Raw genomic sequence first — 18015 nt, forward strand, 5'->3', positions numbered from 1 at the left:
CAAGACATCGAGCGTTATACTAATAAGACAACCTTTAGGTGATTTGATCTTAAGGAGACCAATCATAAGTTTACCCACGGTAGTCAAACTAACACTTGGAGTAAGCCTAATATTAGAAATCAAGCGACAGAATCCCCAAAAATTAATGATCAAAAGAATAAGGGAATTTTAAGTGAACCACCCAAAATTTCTCGAGATCAGTATTACAGATGTTTTGGTTTTGGGCATAGAGCTAGTCAATGTCCTACTAAGAAAACACTGGTCATCGAAGAAGATAGAAATGATGAAGAGGATGAGTTGGTCCATGAACCAGAGATAGACCTTGAAGAGTCAGATGAAGGTGAGGAACCCGGCTCATTTGAGGGTTCCACCCCTTTAGGCGTAGTTAGGTGTGTCCTTACACAACCTAAGCAAGAAGATGATGACTGAAGGCGTCGATCCATATTTCACACCTATATCAAATGTGGCGAACATAGCTGTAAGGTTATCATTGACAGTCGGAGTAGTGTCAACATTGTATCCACAAGAACTGTCAAGAAGCTACAGTTAAAGACAGTGCCTCATCCTAATCCTTATAATGTGTCTTCGGTGGATAAAACCGCTATACCAGTCACTGAGTGTTGTCTAGTCTAAATCAACTTTTCTGAATATAATGATAAGGTCTGGTGTGATGTTATTTCCATGGACGTTGGACACATCATCCTTGGTAGACCGTGGCTTTATGATTTGGATGTGACCATTTATGGCAAATTCAATTTCTGTTCTTTTGTTCACCAAGGAAAGAAAATTTGACTAAACCCTTTGCCTCCTAGGCCTTCTATTGCTGGAAAGAAGGATGTGAAGGTTGAAAAGCGCCTTCAAATCATTAGTCCTAAGGAATTTGAGAAAGCAGCAGCCCAAGAATCCATAGTCATTGTGTTAGTATCCAAAGAAGTTGTTCCTAATTTTCAAATAGATTTTTCGAAAGAAGTTTATCATGTTCTGGAAGAATTTAAGGATCTCTTTCCTGGGGACCTTCCTGATGAGCTTCTCCCTATGCGTGATATTCAGCATGCCATAGACTTGGTCCTAGGGGCGACTCTTCCGAACTTGCCTCATTATAGACTCAATCCGATTGAACATGCTGAATTGAAACGGCAAGTTGATGAACTACTCCAAAAGGGGTTCATCCGAGAGAGTCTTAGCCCGTGTGCAGTGCCTGCACTTCTAACGCCCAAAAAAGACGGCACTTGGAGAATGTGTGTAGATAGCAGGACAATCAATAAGATAACGGTTAAATATCGATTTCCAATACCACGATTGGATGACATGCTTGACACGATGGCAGGTGCCACCATCTTCTCCAAAATTAACCTTAAGAGTGGTTACCACCAAATCCGTATCCGTCCTGGTGATGAATGGAAAACAGCTTTCAAAATCAAGGATGGATTATACGAGTGGCTAGTCATGCCCTTTGGGTTGACAAATGCACCTAGCACATTTATGCGAATTATGACCCAAGTGCTAAGACCTTTCATGGGAAAATTTCTTGTAGTCTATTTTGATGATATCTTAATTTATAGCAAAAACAAGGAACAACACCTTGAACACCTACGTTTGGTCTGCAATTCACTAAGGAAAGAAAGCCTATATGCGAACCTTAAGAAGTGTTCATTTATGACTGATCGTGTAATCTTCTTAGGATTTATTGTGTCTTCTGAGGATGTTTCAGCAGACCCACAGAAAGTCCAAGCTATTCTTGAATGGCCCGAGCCTACTACATTATTTGAGGTGTGAAGCTTCCACGGCCTAGCCACCTTTTATAGGAGGTTCATCAAGAATTTTAGTACGATCACTGCACCGATTACGGATTGTATCTGGAAAGGTGAATTTCACTGGACCGTTGCGGCCTCAAAGGCATTCCAAGAGATCAAGACTAGAATGACAGAAGCCCCAGTAATATGCCTCCCCGATTTCACTAAAGTTTTTGAAGTCTCTTGTGATGCATCTGGTATAGGTATAGGTGGTGTCTTAAGCCAAGAAAAACATCCTATCGCATACTTCAGTGAGAAGCTGAATGATGCCAAACGAAAATATTCTACCTATGACAAAGAATTTTATGCTGTTGTACAAGCGCTGCGTCACTGGCGTCACTATCTGCTACCTCAGGAGTTTGTATTATATTCCGACCATGAAGCTTTGAGGTACTTAAATTTTCAAAAACGATTGAGTTCACGATACGAAAAATGGGCTGAATTTCTTCAAGAATATATCTTCGTGTTGTGTCACAAAGCAGGTATTGACAACAAAGCAGCTGATGCCTTAAGCCGACGTGTAGCATTATTTTTTTCAGTAAGCATAAATGTTACTGGATTTGAACGTATGATTGACGATTATGCAACTTGTTCAGACTTCGTTGAGATCTATGCGAGCGTGTTAGAAAGTTGCACCAGGGACAATAGTGATTACCTTATGGTTGATGCCTTCCTGTTCCGAGGAAACAAGCTGTGTATCCCTCAAACATCCTTTAGAGATTTTCTAGTTTCGGAACTTCATGCGGGAGGAATAGCTGGCCATTTTGGTAGAAATAAGACCATTGATATGGTCGAACAAAGATTTTATTGGCCTAGTTTAAAACGGGATGTTGCAAAAATTATTGGTCAGTGTCCTACTTGTTATCTATCCAAACAGCGCAAACAAAACACTAGTTTATATACCCCCCTCCTATCCCAGATCGTCCTTGGCAGGACATTGGTATGGATTTCGTGCTAGGATTGCCAAAGACTAGAAGTAAGCATGATTCCATTCTCGTGGTAGTGGATCGGTTCTCTAAGATGACACATTTTCTGCCCACTTCCAAGACTTCTGATGCCTTCAAAGTTGCGAGGATCATCTTTGATGAGGTCGTTAGGCTCCACGGGCTTCCAAAATCGATAGTGACTGATAGAGATGTCAAATTTGTTAGTTATTTTTGAAAGACCCTCAGGAACTTTATGGGTACTAAGCTTAAATATTCCACAGCCTATCACCCTCAGACAGACGGGCAAACTGAGGTGGTCAACCGCAGCCTAGGAAACCTTCTACGATGTTTAGTGGGTGACCACCCAGGTAATTGGGATCTTCTCCTATCCATAGCTGAATTCGCCTACAATAGCTCTGTGAACAAGACCTCTGGCTTGAGCCCTTTTGAAATTGTCTTAGGCTATGTACCGCAAAAACCTGTTGATCTTATCCCAGTAGCACCTAACAATAGAATCTCTGAGACCGCTGAATCCTTTGAGCAATACATGCAAAATTTACATAAAGAGATTAAAAAGAAAATTGAAATCAATAATACGAGATATAAAATGGCCCTTGACTTACGTCGACGTTATCAAGAATTTCGAGTGGGTGATGATGTAATGATCAGAATCAGACCTGAACGGTTTCCACCAGGAACCGTTAGAAAATTGCACGCCCGAAGTATGGGTCCATACAAAATTCTGAAACGGGTTGGATCTAATGCATATGTGGTGGATATTCCAAGTGATTTTAGGATTAATCTAGTTTTTAATGTAGAAGATTTAGTTGCCTACCGAGGTCCGACAACTATTCCTGCAGACCCACTCAATGAGCCTGACACTGCCTCACATCCAATTTTGAGAAAATATCTCCTGCTCCTATCTTGCCTCCTGTACCTTTTTCTCCGTAGATCACAGACACAGTGGAACAACTTTTGGACCATCAAATTGTTAGTACGCAGAACGGTGGTTATCAGCGATACCTGGTCAGATGGCATGGTCGACCTCCGTCAGATGATACCTGGATTAGCAGAGATGAGCTTCAGCAACTTGCTTCAGACCTGTTGGAGCATTACCAGACATCCGTTTCGCCAGAGGCGAACTCTTCTCCGCTGAGGAGAGTTGGTGGGGACACAGACCTCCGTTTCCAGCATGTATATAGGCGTCGCCGGCGTGCATAGCACTTTGGCCACCCTAGTTTTATTTTTTTGTGTATTTTTATTTATTTATTATATATTTTTGTCTTTTATTAGTTGCTGGCTTGTATGACTGTATTTAGCTAGTGTAGTGACCCATGATGTTGTTGGATCATGGGTAGTTACATGATCATTTGTGGGGATCATGGGTAGTTGCATAGGGGGCTATATATAGCACCTCCATATCTCCTATTTTAGTAGAGTAATTTGGAAATGAAAACTTTGTCTTGACATCTGGTGGACTCCAGAACTTCTCTCCCCTCCCTTTTCAATTCATATTTTCTTCCCTAAATCATCTGTCCCGCATCATTATGTCAACGGCACAACCCTGTGTCTGCCAAAGGAAGATGCGTCCGCTTCATCATCCTCCGCTTCGTCGTCTCTTTCCCCAGCATATCTTCTCTAGTTCTGACAGCACAAGCTTCTACTTCATGCAATCCTGGCATCTGTTTCCGAAGCGATTATCCCACTGATTGCAACGTCGGAAACCTCTCATGCAGCCTGGTCAAAGCTTACTCGGCTTTATGCCAACCGTTCTCGTACCAGAGTCATGCAGTTGAAAGAAGAGCTTACCCACATCCAACATGGTTCTTGTTCCGTGACGGACTTTCTCCATGCTGTGAAGATCATTGCTGATAAGCTCGCTGTTATTGACACTCCCCTCTCAACAGATGATGTTACACTTCATGTCCTTAATGGACTCGGCCCTGAATATTGGGATATTGCTGCACCAATCCGAGCGTGTGAGCCTCCTCTCACCTTTCAGGAACTTCATGATCTGCTCCTCAGTCATGAAACTTATATCCGTCGCCTAGAAGCATCTACTGCAACCTTGGTTGCAACCGCAAACTCTTCTCAACGTCGAAACCCCAACTCCAAATGGTTTCTTCATAACAAGAGCTCTCATCCTCCCTTTGGAAGGCCTAGAAATGCTTCTCGTCATGACAAGGCGTCCATTATTTGCCAACTCTTTGATCTCCATGGCCATTCAGCTAAAACCTATCGAGTGAAGCTGAAGCACAACGCCTCTGTCAACTGTGCTTCTCCCAATTCCTCTTCGAACAAACAATGGCTTATTGACTCAGCAGCATCGCACAATGTAACTTATGACCTCTCTAATCTCTCGATTCATTCCGAGTATGATGGTACAGATGAGGTTGTCATCGGTGATGGATCATGTTTGCACGTAACCCATGTTGGCTCTACAATTGTTTCTCATCCCACTCGTTCCTTCAACTTATCTAACATTCTATGTGTTTCGTTCATTCATAAGAATTTAATTTCTGTTCATAGCTTCACCAAAAAGAATGATGTTTTCTTAGAATTTCATCCGTTTCATTTCTTGGTGAAGGATCAGAGAACGGGGGCGACGCTCCTTCAAGATAGTTGTCATGATGGTGTTTATCCACTACCGGCACCTGTGTCTTCTGCGTATGCTACTGCACTTGTCCATCAACGAACCACCACTGCTGTCTGGCACCATCGCCTAGGCCATCCTTCAAATAAAACGGTTTCATATGTTCTTCATCATTTCTCTCTTCCCTTTCGACAATCTTCGTCGGATGAAAACTCTTTATGTATTTCCTGTCAATGCAATAATAGTCATCGCCTTTCTTTTCGATCCACTTCCCTTATGAGTACTCATGCTTTAGAATATTTGTATACTGATGTTTGGGGACCAACGAAGCATAGCTCCATTGATGGCCATCATTACTATGTGATCTTTATTGATCACTTTACGAAATATTGCTGGTTTTTTCCTCTCGCCCGCAAATATGATATTCTGTCTATCTTCCAGCAACTGAAACCCATGCTTGAAAAATAGTTCGGTCATAGAATCAAAAATCTTTACTCTGATAACGGGGGTGAATTTGTGAAGCTCCACTCTTATCTTCTCCAACATGGCATAAGCTGGTATTCCACCGCACCTCATACTCCTCAACAGAATGGGACGAGTGAACAGCGTCATCGACATATTGTCGAAACAGGTCTTACCCTTCTTCATCAGGCCTCTCTACCACCATCCTGAAGGAAAAATTTCCCGAGTTGTCCGATAAAATCGAACGCCAGGCATGAAAAATCAGTTTTAAATTTTTTTTTATTTTATTTATAACAATTATAAATATTAAATTTAAATTTTATATAAAATTACCTCAAGCCCGTAGCGGAAGTTGGTCGAGGTAATTTGAATCTGGATCTGGATCTGGATCCCTGAAGGTAGCTCTGCAAGGCCTGGATCTGCAAGCCCTCTACTTCGCACGCACGTCAAGCTTCGCAAGAAGGTTGGATGATGTCTTTACTCGTGCAAAACAATCTTTTACAAAAGGGACCCTTGGAAGAAAAGAAATCCAGAAAAAGGACCTTCCCTTTTCTCTTTCTTTCTTTCTTCTCTTTCTTTCTTTCTTCGGTTTCTTTTCTCCCGTTTCTTCACAGCACGCCTAAGCCACAGACGCCCGTCTCTTGATCCTGATCACAGAGGGAATAGAAGGGAGGAGAGGACATCGGATCTGGGCCGAGCTCCAAACCACCAGAGAGAAAGGACTCCTTCCTCTCTCTTCTTCTTCTTCTCCACAGAATCAAAAACTCCTTCTGTCTGACTATTTTCTTCTCAAGAAAATTCTCATCCTCTCATCTTCAAGATGATACGGTGGCCTCAAATAGGCCAACGCTAAGAGGAGTTAAGAGGCGCTATTGACCAAGCATTAAAGAATTCATTTATGGATGAATTTCATAACGCTTGTTTCAAAACAAACGGTGGGAAAAAACTAATGAATCGATGAAAACGTGCCAGATTTCAAAGATCTAAATGAACCGGAATGTAGCCGGTTCAAAACCGAACATTCCGGTCCAGACGGCAAGCCGAACGGAGTCCGGATGGTGGCACGTCGTGGCGTTGAACCAAGGACGGAGAAGACTCTGTTTTTGCTCCCAGGCTTCCTTTCCATCGCGGCTCACAAGCATCTCTTAAGGGTCCATGAGCTTAAGGGTCCATGGGTCCACAGGAGGTATTTAAATGGGATTTAAAAACCAAGTCAGCCGTTAACCATTGAAATGGTTTTAGCCAAATAGGAAATGGGTTAGCCCATTTTGTAATAAAGCAAGCCTATTTGGTTCTAATCCAAATTGACAGCCGATTTAAATGATTTTTGACTCGGAAAAAATTCCACATGAGTCCGACTCATGGGGAATTCAATTGGGTCCAGTTTTGGCTCGATCCAAGTCCGACTTAGATCAGAACAAATACGAAATTAAATCCCACTTAAATCATGATCGAGCCCAATTACACTAATTTAGACCCAATCAAATCCAATCTCAACAATTGAGTCCTGATCAAGTTCCATTACATTAATTGAAACTTGATTGACCCGAAATACAGACTTAATTAGTTGTTCATCCATGAAATTTAGCATGTACCTCATGTTCAGTGCTAGCTGAACATAGACAGAACCAAATTCCAAATGACCCACAATTTAATTCTTAATTAAATTGGGTCAAGACCTTCTTACTTAGTTTGACTAATGTGCGTGACTCCGATAGGTTCGAACACTAAGCCGGTAGTACATGGACTACTCCATGCACTAATCGAGGTGACCATCTAGCAATGATACCCGACGTCCGGATAGGTCGAATATGCAAAGCAACATTCAAGAACCTAGACGTATGGTTGTTGCATAATTCATCCCTATGACCATCGATGCTCAAGATGACCTCAGAGTGAACTGTCGAACTCTGGGTCCGGTCATCCATAGTGTATTTCAATTAATCAAATCAAGTGACCATCACTTGGTTTACCCTGGCCAAGGTTTTACTGAATTGAAATACAGCGAGACATCAACTCCTATAATCTGGAGCGGTCAATCCCATCTTGACTCGTACACAGACTTCGCGAGTACTTGACTGCACCCAGCATCCTTCCGATCCCTGAATTAGAAATTCAGGTCATCCAGTGCCTAAGTACAGTGAGTTGCTTGCAAGTCACCGTGACAGTCTCAGGTCTAAGGGGTACTTATGCCCATACGCTTTGCGAGCTAACTCCCGACAGTAGAGTGCTACGCAGGTGAGTCACTGTTCAGTGATGATGTACTCCTACATCTCACATGTATGCCATACAGTGTCTCCACACTTCTTGGTTTAAGAGGACAACCAACTAAATGACACACAACGACCTATACTTGACATAGCTATTGTCCAATTGACAGCTCATCATTTGGTCGCGAACTGGTTTAAGGACTAAATGATAAAACCTCTTTTATCCACTAAATTAGTCCTAAGGACTTCATCACAATACACAGGAGTTCAATTTGAAGATGTAACACTTGTGATGAATAGAAAATTGCCAGAATAAATTTTTATTCATTTTAATAAAATATATACATAATCCAATTTCTTACAATTAAAAATTGGCTTTGGGACACAATTCCCAACAACTCCCACTTGGACTAAAGCCAATTTGTACAGTATCTTATACCCATCTTCGATTTGTGATAATCGAACTCCTTTACAGAAAGGGCTTTAGTGAATGGGTCAGCTAGGTTCTCCTTTCCATCGATCTTCTGAAGATTGACGTCACCTCGTTCCACAATCTCTCGTACAAGGTGGTAGCGACGCAGAATGTGCTTGGTTCTATGGTGAGACTTTGGCTCCTTTGCTTGTGCAATGGCTCCAGTATTGTCACAATACAAAAGAACTGGACCATTGATTGAGGGAGCAACACCAAGTTGATTTACAAACTTCTTGATCCAAACAGCTTCCTTTGCCGCATCTGATGCAGCAACATACTCTGCTTCGCATACGGAATCGGCTACTGAATGCTGCTTGGAACTTTTCCAGCAGACTGCTCCTCCATTCAGGGTAAACACAAATCCTGACATACTCTTACTGTCATCATGGTCTGACTGAAAACTAGAGTCTGTAAACCCCACAAGTTTTAAGTCAGATTCTCCATAGATTAACCATTGGTCCTTAGTATTTCTTAAATACTTAAGGATGGTTTTCACCACCTTCCAATGGTTCTCATCCGGATCAGACTGATACCTACTCGCTACTGCTAGTGAGTAAGCAACATCCGGTCTTGTACATGTCATGGCGTACATGATAGAACCTATTGCAGAAGCATATGGGATTCTACTCATACGCTCTCTCTCTTCGGAAGTTGTCGGACAATCTTTCTTAGAGAGAGAAATTCCTTGGCCTATCGGAAGATAGCCCTTCTTGGAATTCTCCATGTTGAACCGCTTCAACATAGTGTCGATGTACGTGGATTGGGACAATCCAAGCAACTTCTTAGATCTATCTCTATAGATCTTCATCCCTAAGATGTAGGATGCTTCTCCCAAATCCTTCATGGAGAATTGTGATGACAGCCAAAGTTTCACATTTTGTAATGCAGGAATGTCATTCCCAATTAAGAGAATGTCATCCACATACAACACAAGAAATGTGATCACTGAACCGTTAACCCACTTGTAGACACAAGGTTCTTCTTCGTTCTTAATGAAGCCATATGTTTTGATAGTTTTATCGAAACGTATGTTCCAACTTCGAGAAGCTTGCTTAAGTCCATAAATGGACTTTTGTAGCTTGCATACTTTGGACTCGTCTATGGATGTGAAACCCTCAGGTTGTATCATATACACCTCTTCTTCCAGCTCTCCATTTAGAAAAGCTGTTTTCACATCCATTTGCCAGATTTCATAATCCATATATGCTGCTATAGCTAGCATGATCCGAATAGATTTTAGCATTGCCACAGGGGAAAAAGTCTCGTCATAATCAATACCATAACGTTGACGATACCCCTTGGCAACCAGACGGGCTTTATAGGTTTCCACCTTTCCGTCTGCGCCTCTCTTTCTTTTGAAGATCCATTTGCACCCTATGGATTTTATCCCTTCGGGTGGATCAACTAGTGTCCATACACTATTGATTTCCATGGATTCCATTTCGGATCTCATGGCGTTAAGCCATAACTCAGAATCGGACCTTTGCATAGCATCCATATAGGTAATCGGATCCTCATTGTTCTCATCAAGCTCAATAGGATCTGCATCTTGGACCAAGAAACCGTAGTATCTGTCCACTTGACGCGGTACTCTACCTGATCGCCTTAATGGTGCTTCTACATTGGGCTCCGGGTTTGATCTAATCGAATCCGGTTCTGTGGGTTCAGTAGTTTGTGTTAAATCTTCCATCTGCTGAGCTTCATTAAGTTCAACCTTAGAGGCAACAATTCCTTCACTAAGGAATTCTTTTTCCAAAAAGGTTGCCTTAAGTCCTACGAACACCTTTTGTTCATTAGGAAGGTAGAAGTAATAACCCCTAGTTTCCTTGGGGTACCCTACAAAATAACACTTATCGGACCTAGGACCAAGTTTGTCAGTTTGAGAACGTTTAACATAAGCCGGACATCCCCAAACCCTAAGGTATGAAGTGTCGGCTTACGCCCAGTCCATATCTCATATGGAGTCTTCTCAACAGACTTACTTGGAACCTTATTTAGTATTATACACGCAGACTCTAAAGCATAACCCCAAAAAGATACAGGCAGACTAGTAAACCCCATCATGGATCGAACCATGTCTAACAGAGTTCGATTCCTCCTTTCGGATACACCATTGTGCTGAGGTGTTCCTGGAGGGGTCCATTGTGAGAGAATCCCATTCTCCTCTAGATAAGTCAAGAAATCACCAGAAAGGTATTCTCCTCCTCGGTCTGACCGAAGGATCTTAATACTCTTTCCAATCTGTTTTTCTACTTCATTACGAAATTGTTTGAACATTTCAAATGATTCCGACTTGTGCTTCATCAGATAGACATACCCATACCTGGATAGGTCATCTGTGAAGGTTATGAAGTAGGCATAACCACCTTTGGCACTTACGTTCATAGGTCCACATACATCAGTATGTATGAGGCCAAGAACATCGCTGGCTCGTTCACCCTTTTCAGAAAAAGGTGACTTGGTCATCTTACCCAGAAGACAGGATTCACAAGTTAGCAATGATTCACAATCATTGATTTCTAAAATGCCCTGTTGGGCTAACCTGTTTATCCTGTTTTTATTTATGTGACCTAACCGGCAATGCCACAAATAGGCTTCATTGACATTATCTAACTTAGGGCGTTTATTAGAGGTGTACATTACATTCACAGGCAGTGATAGAGTATAAATGCCATATTTCAATTGTCCACGAAAAATTTTAATACCATTCAAAATGATATCACAAAAATTTTTTTTATTGATAAACAATAACCATTTTTGGCCAAAAGGCCTACAGAGATGATATTCATTAAAAATATTGGACAATAATGACAATCATCTAATATGACTACTCTAGATTCAAAAACAAGCTGAATGACTCCTAAAGCTAGGACTGGAACTGATCTTCCATCTCCAACGTTCAGGAATCTCTCGTCATTCTTGAATCTTCTACTAACTTGAAGTCCCTGCAACGAATTGCAAATATTAATTGGACTTCCGGTATCCAATACCCAAGTGGTAGAATCATAAATTGAAAAATTACAAGGTGTTATCATATAATTACCTTGTGCAGCAACTGTTTGCTGCTTTTTCTTCTTAGGCCTGTTTGGATCAAGGGACGCTATGTAAGCCGGACAGTTCCGCTTCCAATGACCCATCTTCTTACAGAAGAAGCACTCTGCCTTGCTCTTATCGGCTTTATGCTTCTTAGTCTGGCTGGGCTTAGAGACCCCAGCACGAGCTTTCTGCACCTTCTTCTTCTTTCCTTTCTTAAAGAAAGAAAGTCCTGCAGAAGTCCCACCTACCACATTCACCGACTCCTTTTTGAGTTGGTGATCCTTCTCATAGGTCTGCAGTAAACCTAGCAAACCATGATAGGATACTTCAGGTTTAGTCATTCTATAATGACTAAGGAAGGTCAGGTAGGACTTGGGAAGTGAGTTTAAAATGGCGTCCTTGCCCAATTGCTCGTGCAAAGGAAAGCCAAGTTTACTTAGGCGATCGATTTGTTCGACCATGTACAATACATGATCGGTGACCGATGCTCCTTCCCTCATGCGGGCATTGAATATAGCGCAGGAGGTTTTATGCCGTTCAACATCATCAGGTGTGCCGAAAGACTCCTTCAACATTTGAAGGATTTCCACTGGCTGCGCTTCCTCGAATTTACGACTAAACTCATCATTCATCGAGGCCCTCATGATGCAACGCACTGTAGTGCGATCGTTGAGCCACTTCTGATAAGCGTCTCTGATTGCACGTGGTGCATTGGCTGCAGGTTCCTCAGGTGCAGGATCCGATATCACATACAGGATCCGCTCATGCTCTAATACTATTTTCATCTTTCGATACCAGCTATCGAAGTTAGGTCCATTAAGCTTATCATTGTCTAATAGTGTTCGGAGGGACAATGAGTTAGCCATATCTGAAAAATAAAGGAAAAACCCAACTAATCAGTATATGATTTATTTAATCCTAAAGACTTGGACTTTAGTCTAAAGTTTTCTCCCACTATTTTAATCGAATTAATAGCCTCTACCTTTAATTCGAGGAATTACTTTAATTCCCTAGTGGGTACTAGAATCCGCATAGACTGCATACGGGCCCGAGGAAGGCTCGGCCAACCCATGTGCATCTAAGGGTAGGTACATTACCAATTATTTCTCTAAACAATTTCTAGCAATCAATTTTGCCCCAAGTGGTAATCAGTAGGCGGAGGCCTCCACTGAAAATCCTGGTTAGGTCCAACCATTAATGAACTAACTCGATGATACTACCTAATGTATGATCAGGCCCGAGGAAGGCTCGGCCAACCTAATCACAATTAGATAGCTCAAAAAGTTATCATATAATGAAGGATAATTCCAGTATTTAGAGGAACACCAGAAGGAAGCGTCCTGCATGTTCAACTATAATATTGGACCTATTATCATTCACCTTAATGGGAGGCTATGATCTAGTTATCTATATAACTTTATCATTTTAAGGATCTAATAATTTAGAGGATTTTAAATGATATGTAATACTGACCGATAATTCTAAATCCTCCCACTGACTTCACCAAATCATATAGAGGACTAGCTCTTATTGGTCTATTAGACACCTAAATCAGTCACACTGATTTTTCTTAATGGCATGGGTGAGTGCCAAGTATCAAGGTACCTTAATCAAAACTTGATCGACCAAATTGGCCAGGTAAGAGAGATCATGGGAGGGTTACGCCATTAACCTCTTTCCTAGACACCAACTATGTTGGCCAGGTAAGAGGTAGCCCCAATTAAAAACCATGATCAAATGCCGACTTACCTTAGACACCAATTGGTTTATCAAGTTAATTTAGGTTATCCTTGGGAACTCGGGCTCGACCACTAAGCCACAATCAGATCCAATTGAAATGTTTGGATATGATAAACTACAACTATTGAGTTTGATCATTTTATAAACCTTGATTTAGTCTAGTTCAACTATTGATTAGATTAAATCATGTTTCTTAAGTTAGTCCATTTCAATTTGATTTCATGATTAGGTCTAACCTAGTCAACTAATCTGATTGTGCTAACCCATCCCCAAATCCCATGTTCAAATTTAAATTTTAATTCGAATTTCAAATTTTGAATTTTAAATCTTTATTTGAAATTCAAATTTTAAATTTTAAATTCAACATTTAATTCTTTATTAAATGCATTATGATCATGGATTCAAGGTGTCAATTTATTCCAAATATAAACAATTTATATTTAAATTTTGTGGTCATAATAAATTTAAAACTGAAATTTCATAAACATCAATTATGCATAATTTCACAAAAATAAACTATTTATTTTATGATACAAATTAATCTCAATTTTGCGCTAGGACAACCTTTTCACTATAAGGGGTTAACCTTATTGCAGGACAACCTTATAATTCAGCACAAGATTGATATTTTATCAATAAATCTAGATCTAATCTAAATTTAAAAATTAAATCATGCATAATTCTAGATATTATAGGCCAATTCCATCGGCCAACCTGGCTCTGATACCAGTTGAAGGAAAAATTTTCCGAGTTGTCCGATAAAATCGAACGCCAGGCATGAAAAATCAGTTTTAAAATTTTTTTTTATTTTATTTATAACAATTATAAATATTAAATTTAAATTTTATATAAAATTACCTCAAGCCCGTAGCAGAAGTTGGTCGAGGTAATTTGAATCTGGATCTGGATCTGGATCCCTGAAGGTAGCTCTGCAAGGCCTGGATCTGCAAGCCCTCTACTTCGCACGCACGTCAAGCTTCGCAAGAAGGTTGGATGATGTCTTTACTCGTGCAAAACAATCTTTTGCAAAAGGGACCCTTGGAAGAAAAGAAATCCAGAAAAAGGACCTTCCCTTTTCTCTTTCTTTCTTTCTTCTCTTTCTTTCTTTCTTCGGTTTCTTTTCTCCCGTTTCTTCACAGCACGCCTAAGCCACAGACGCCCGTCTCTTGATCCTGATCACAGAGGGAATAGAAGGGAGGAGAGGACATCGGATCTGGGCCGAGCTCCAAACCACCAGAGAGAAAGGACTCCTTCCTCTCTCTTCTTCTTCTTCTCCACAGAATCAAAAACTCCTTCTGTCTGACTATTTTCTTCTCAAGAAAATTCTCATCCTCTCATCTTCAAGATGATACGGTGGCCTCAAATAGGCCAACGCTAAGAGGAGTTAAGAGGCGCTATTGACCAAGCATTAAAGAATTCATTTATGGATGAATTTCATAACACTTGTTTCAAAACAAACGGTGGGAAAAAACTAATGAATCGATGAAAACGTGCCAGATTTCAAAGATCTAAATGAACCGGAATGTAGCCGGTTCAAAACCGAACATTCCGGTCCAGACGGCAAGCCGAACGGAGTCCGGATGGTGGCACGTCGTGGCGTTGAACCAAGGACGGAGAAGACTCTGTTTTTGCTCCCAGGCTTCCTTTCCATCGCGGCTCACAAGCATCTCTTAAGGGTCCATGAGCTTAAGGGTCCATGGGTCCACAGGAGGTATTTAAATGGGATTTAAAAACCAAGTCAGCCGTTAACCATTGAAATGGTTTTAGCCAAATAGGAAATGGGTTAGCCCATTTTGTAATAAAGCAAGCCTATTTGGTTCTAATCCAAATTGACAGCCGATTTAAATGATTTTTGACTCGGAAAAAATTCCACATGAGTCCGACTCATGGGGAATTCAATTGGGTCCAGTTTCGGCTCGATCCAAGTCCGACTTAGATCAGAACAAATACGAAATTAAATCCCACTTAAATCATGATCGAGCCCAATTACACTAATTTAGACCCAATCAAATCCAATCTCAACAATTGAGTCCTGATCAAATTCCATTACATTAATTGAAACTTGATTGACCCGAAATACAGACTTAATTAGTTGTTCATCCATGAAATTTAGCATGTACCTCATGTTCAGTGCTAGCTGAACATAGACAGAACCAAATTCCAAATGACCCACAATTTAATTCTTAATTAAATTGGGTCAAGACCTTCTTACTTAGTTTGACTAATGTGCGTGACTCCGATAGGTTCGAACACTAAGCCGGTAGTACATGGACTACTCCATGCACTAATCGAGGTGACCATCTAGCAATGATACCCGACGTCCGGATAGGTCGAATATGCAAAGCAACATTCAAGAACCTAGACGTATGGTTGTTGCATAATTCATCCCTATGACCATCGATGCTCAAGATGACCTCAGAGTGAACTGTCGAACTCTGGGTCCGGTCATCCATAGTGTATTTCAATTAATCAAATCAAGTGACCATCACTTGGTTTACCCTGGCCAAGGTTTTACTGAATTGAAATACAGCGAGACATCAACTCCTATAATCTGGAGCGGTCAATCCCATCTTGACTCGTACACAGACTTCGCGAGTACTTGACTGCACCCAGCATCCTTCCGATCCCTGAATTAGAAATTCAGGTCATCCAGTGCCTAAGTACAGTGAGTTGCTTGCAAGTCACCGTGACAGTCTCAGGTCTAAGAGGTACTTATGCCCATACGCTTTGCGAGCTAACTCCCGACAGTAGAGTGCTACGCAGGTGAGTCACTGTTCAGTGATGATGTACTCCTACATCTCACCTGTATGCCATACAGTGTCTCCACACTTCTTGGTTTAAGAGGACAACCAACTAAATGACATACAACGACCTATACTTGACATAGCTATTGTCCAATTGACAGCTCATCATTTGGTCGCGAACTGGTTTAAGGACTAAATGATAAAACCTCTTTTATCCACTAAATTAGTCCTAAGGACTTCATCACAATACACAGGAGTTCAATTTGAAGATGTAACACTTGTGATGAATAGAAAATTGCCAGAATAAATTTTTATTCATTTTAATAAAATATATACATAATCCAATTTCTTACAATTAAAAATTGGCTTTGGGACACAATTCCCAACACATCCTTCTGGTCTCATGCCTTTCAAACTGCCATTTATCTCATTAACCGCTTGCCTACACCCCTTCTTCACCATCGTTGTCCTTTTGAAGTGCTCTTTGGACGACCACCCACTCATGCAAAGCTTAAGGTTTTCGGATGTCAGTGCTACCCATGGCTAAAACCTTACCTTTCTCACAAACTTCAACCCAAGTCGAAGCCATGTCTTTTCCTCGGTTGCTCCACGTCTCAGAGTGCCTACAAGTGCATGGATCTTGAATCCTCTAAAATTTACATCTCTCGGCACGTTGTCTTTGATGAGTTTTTGTTTCCTTTCACCACCAAAACTAATTCCTCTTCCTCTCCATCTAGTGCGTAGTAGCAGACTTCATGATCCCACCGGTACCACCTGTGGTTATTTCTCCTCCTAACGTGTCTTCTCTTATAGGTCCTCGTCTACCGCTCCTTCCAGACACTTCTCCACGACTACATAAGTCATTGCCTTCTCCTGCTTCCCCAGCTTCCTCCGTGCCCATAGCTTTAATTCTTGTTGCTGCCTCTCCACCTCCAGAACCAACTCGCTTGCATCCCATGGTCACACGATCTCGCAACAATATCTTCAAACCTAAGCATCTTTATCTTGTAACCAAACATGCTCTTTCTCCGCCAGTAGAGCCCACATGTGTTTCCGAAGCCCTTAAAGATCCTCACTGGTGACACGCCATGTCTGAAGATTTTAATGCCTTACTTCGTCATGGGACCTGGGACCTAGTACCACGCCTGGACTCTGGTAATCTAGTTGGTTGTAAATGGGTATTCCGAATCAAACGACACCCAGATGGAACTATTGAACGGTACAAGGCTAGGCTAGTCGCAAAGGGGTTTCATCAACGCCCGGGGATTGATTATGCTGAAACATTTAGTCTGGTTGTAAAGCCGGTCACGGTTCGCAGTGTGCTCGCCATCGCTGTCTCACAGGGCTGGAGTTTACGGCAGCTGGACGTCAACAATGCTTTTCTTCATGGGACTCTCACTGAATCTGTTTACATGGCCCAACCTCCCGGTTTTATCGATTCGGCTTCTCCTTCCCATGTCTGCAGGCTGAAGAAATCTATCTATGGGTTGAAACAGGCTCCACGCGCTTGGTACCAGGAACTATGCTCATATCTTCTGGAACTTGGCTTCTTCAATTCTAAAGCAGATTCCTCTCTGTTTATTTATCACAAGGACTCCATCCTTATCTACTTGCTTGTGTATGTTGATGATCTTACCATCACTGGGAGTAATCTGGCTGAAGTCTCTCATGTTGTCACCAAGCTACGCGCCCATTTCTCTCTCAAAGACTTAGGGTCCCTGCATTACTTTCTTGGGGTAGAAGTTCTTCCCACTCTACACAGTTTGTTTCTGTCTCAGCACAAATATATTCGGGACCTTTTGGATCGTTCTCAAATGAGTGGTGCTAAGGCCATCACTACTTCTCTTGGCACGAAGGGGAGTCTTGTGCTGGATGATGGGTCTGGAGCAGTAGACGGCACTGCGTATCGTCGTATCGTTGGCGCTCTTCAATACCTTGCCTTCACTAGACCTGACATTGCCTTTGCCCTGAATAAGCTGGCTCAGTTCATGCACAAACCCACCCAGCAGCATTGGACAGCCACGAAATGTGTCTTGCGC

The sequence above is a fragment of the Phoenix dactylifera genome, unplaced genomic scaffold (assembly GCF_009389715.1).
Source record: "Phoenix dactylifera cultivar Barhee BC4 unplaced genomic scaffold, palm_55x_up_171113_PBpolish2nd_filt_p 000843F, whole genome shotgun sequence".
NCBI lineage: Eukaryota > Viridiplantae > Streptophyta > Magnoliopsida > Arecales > Arecaceae > Phoenix > Phoenix dactylifera.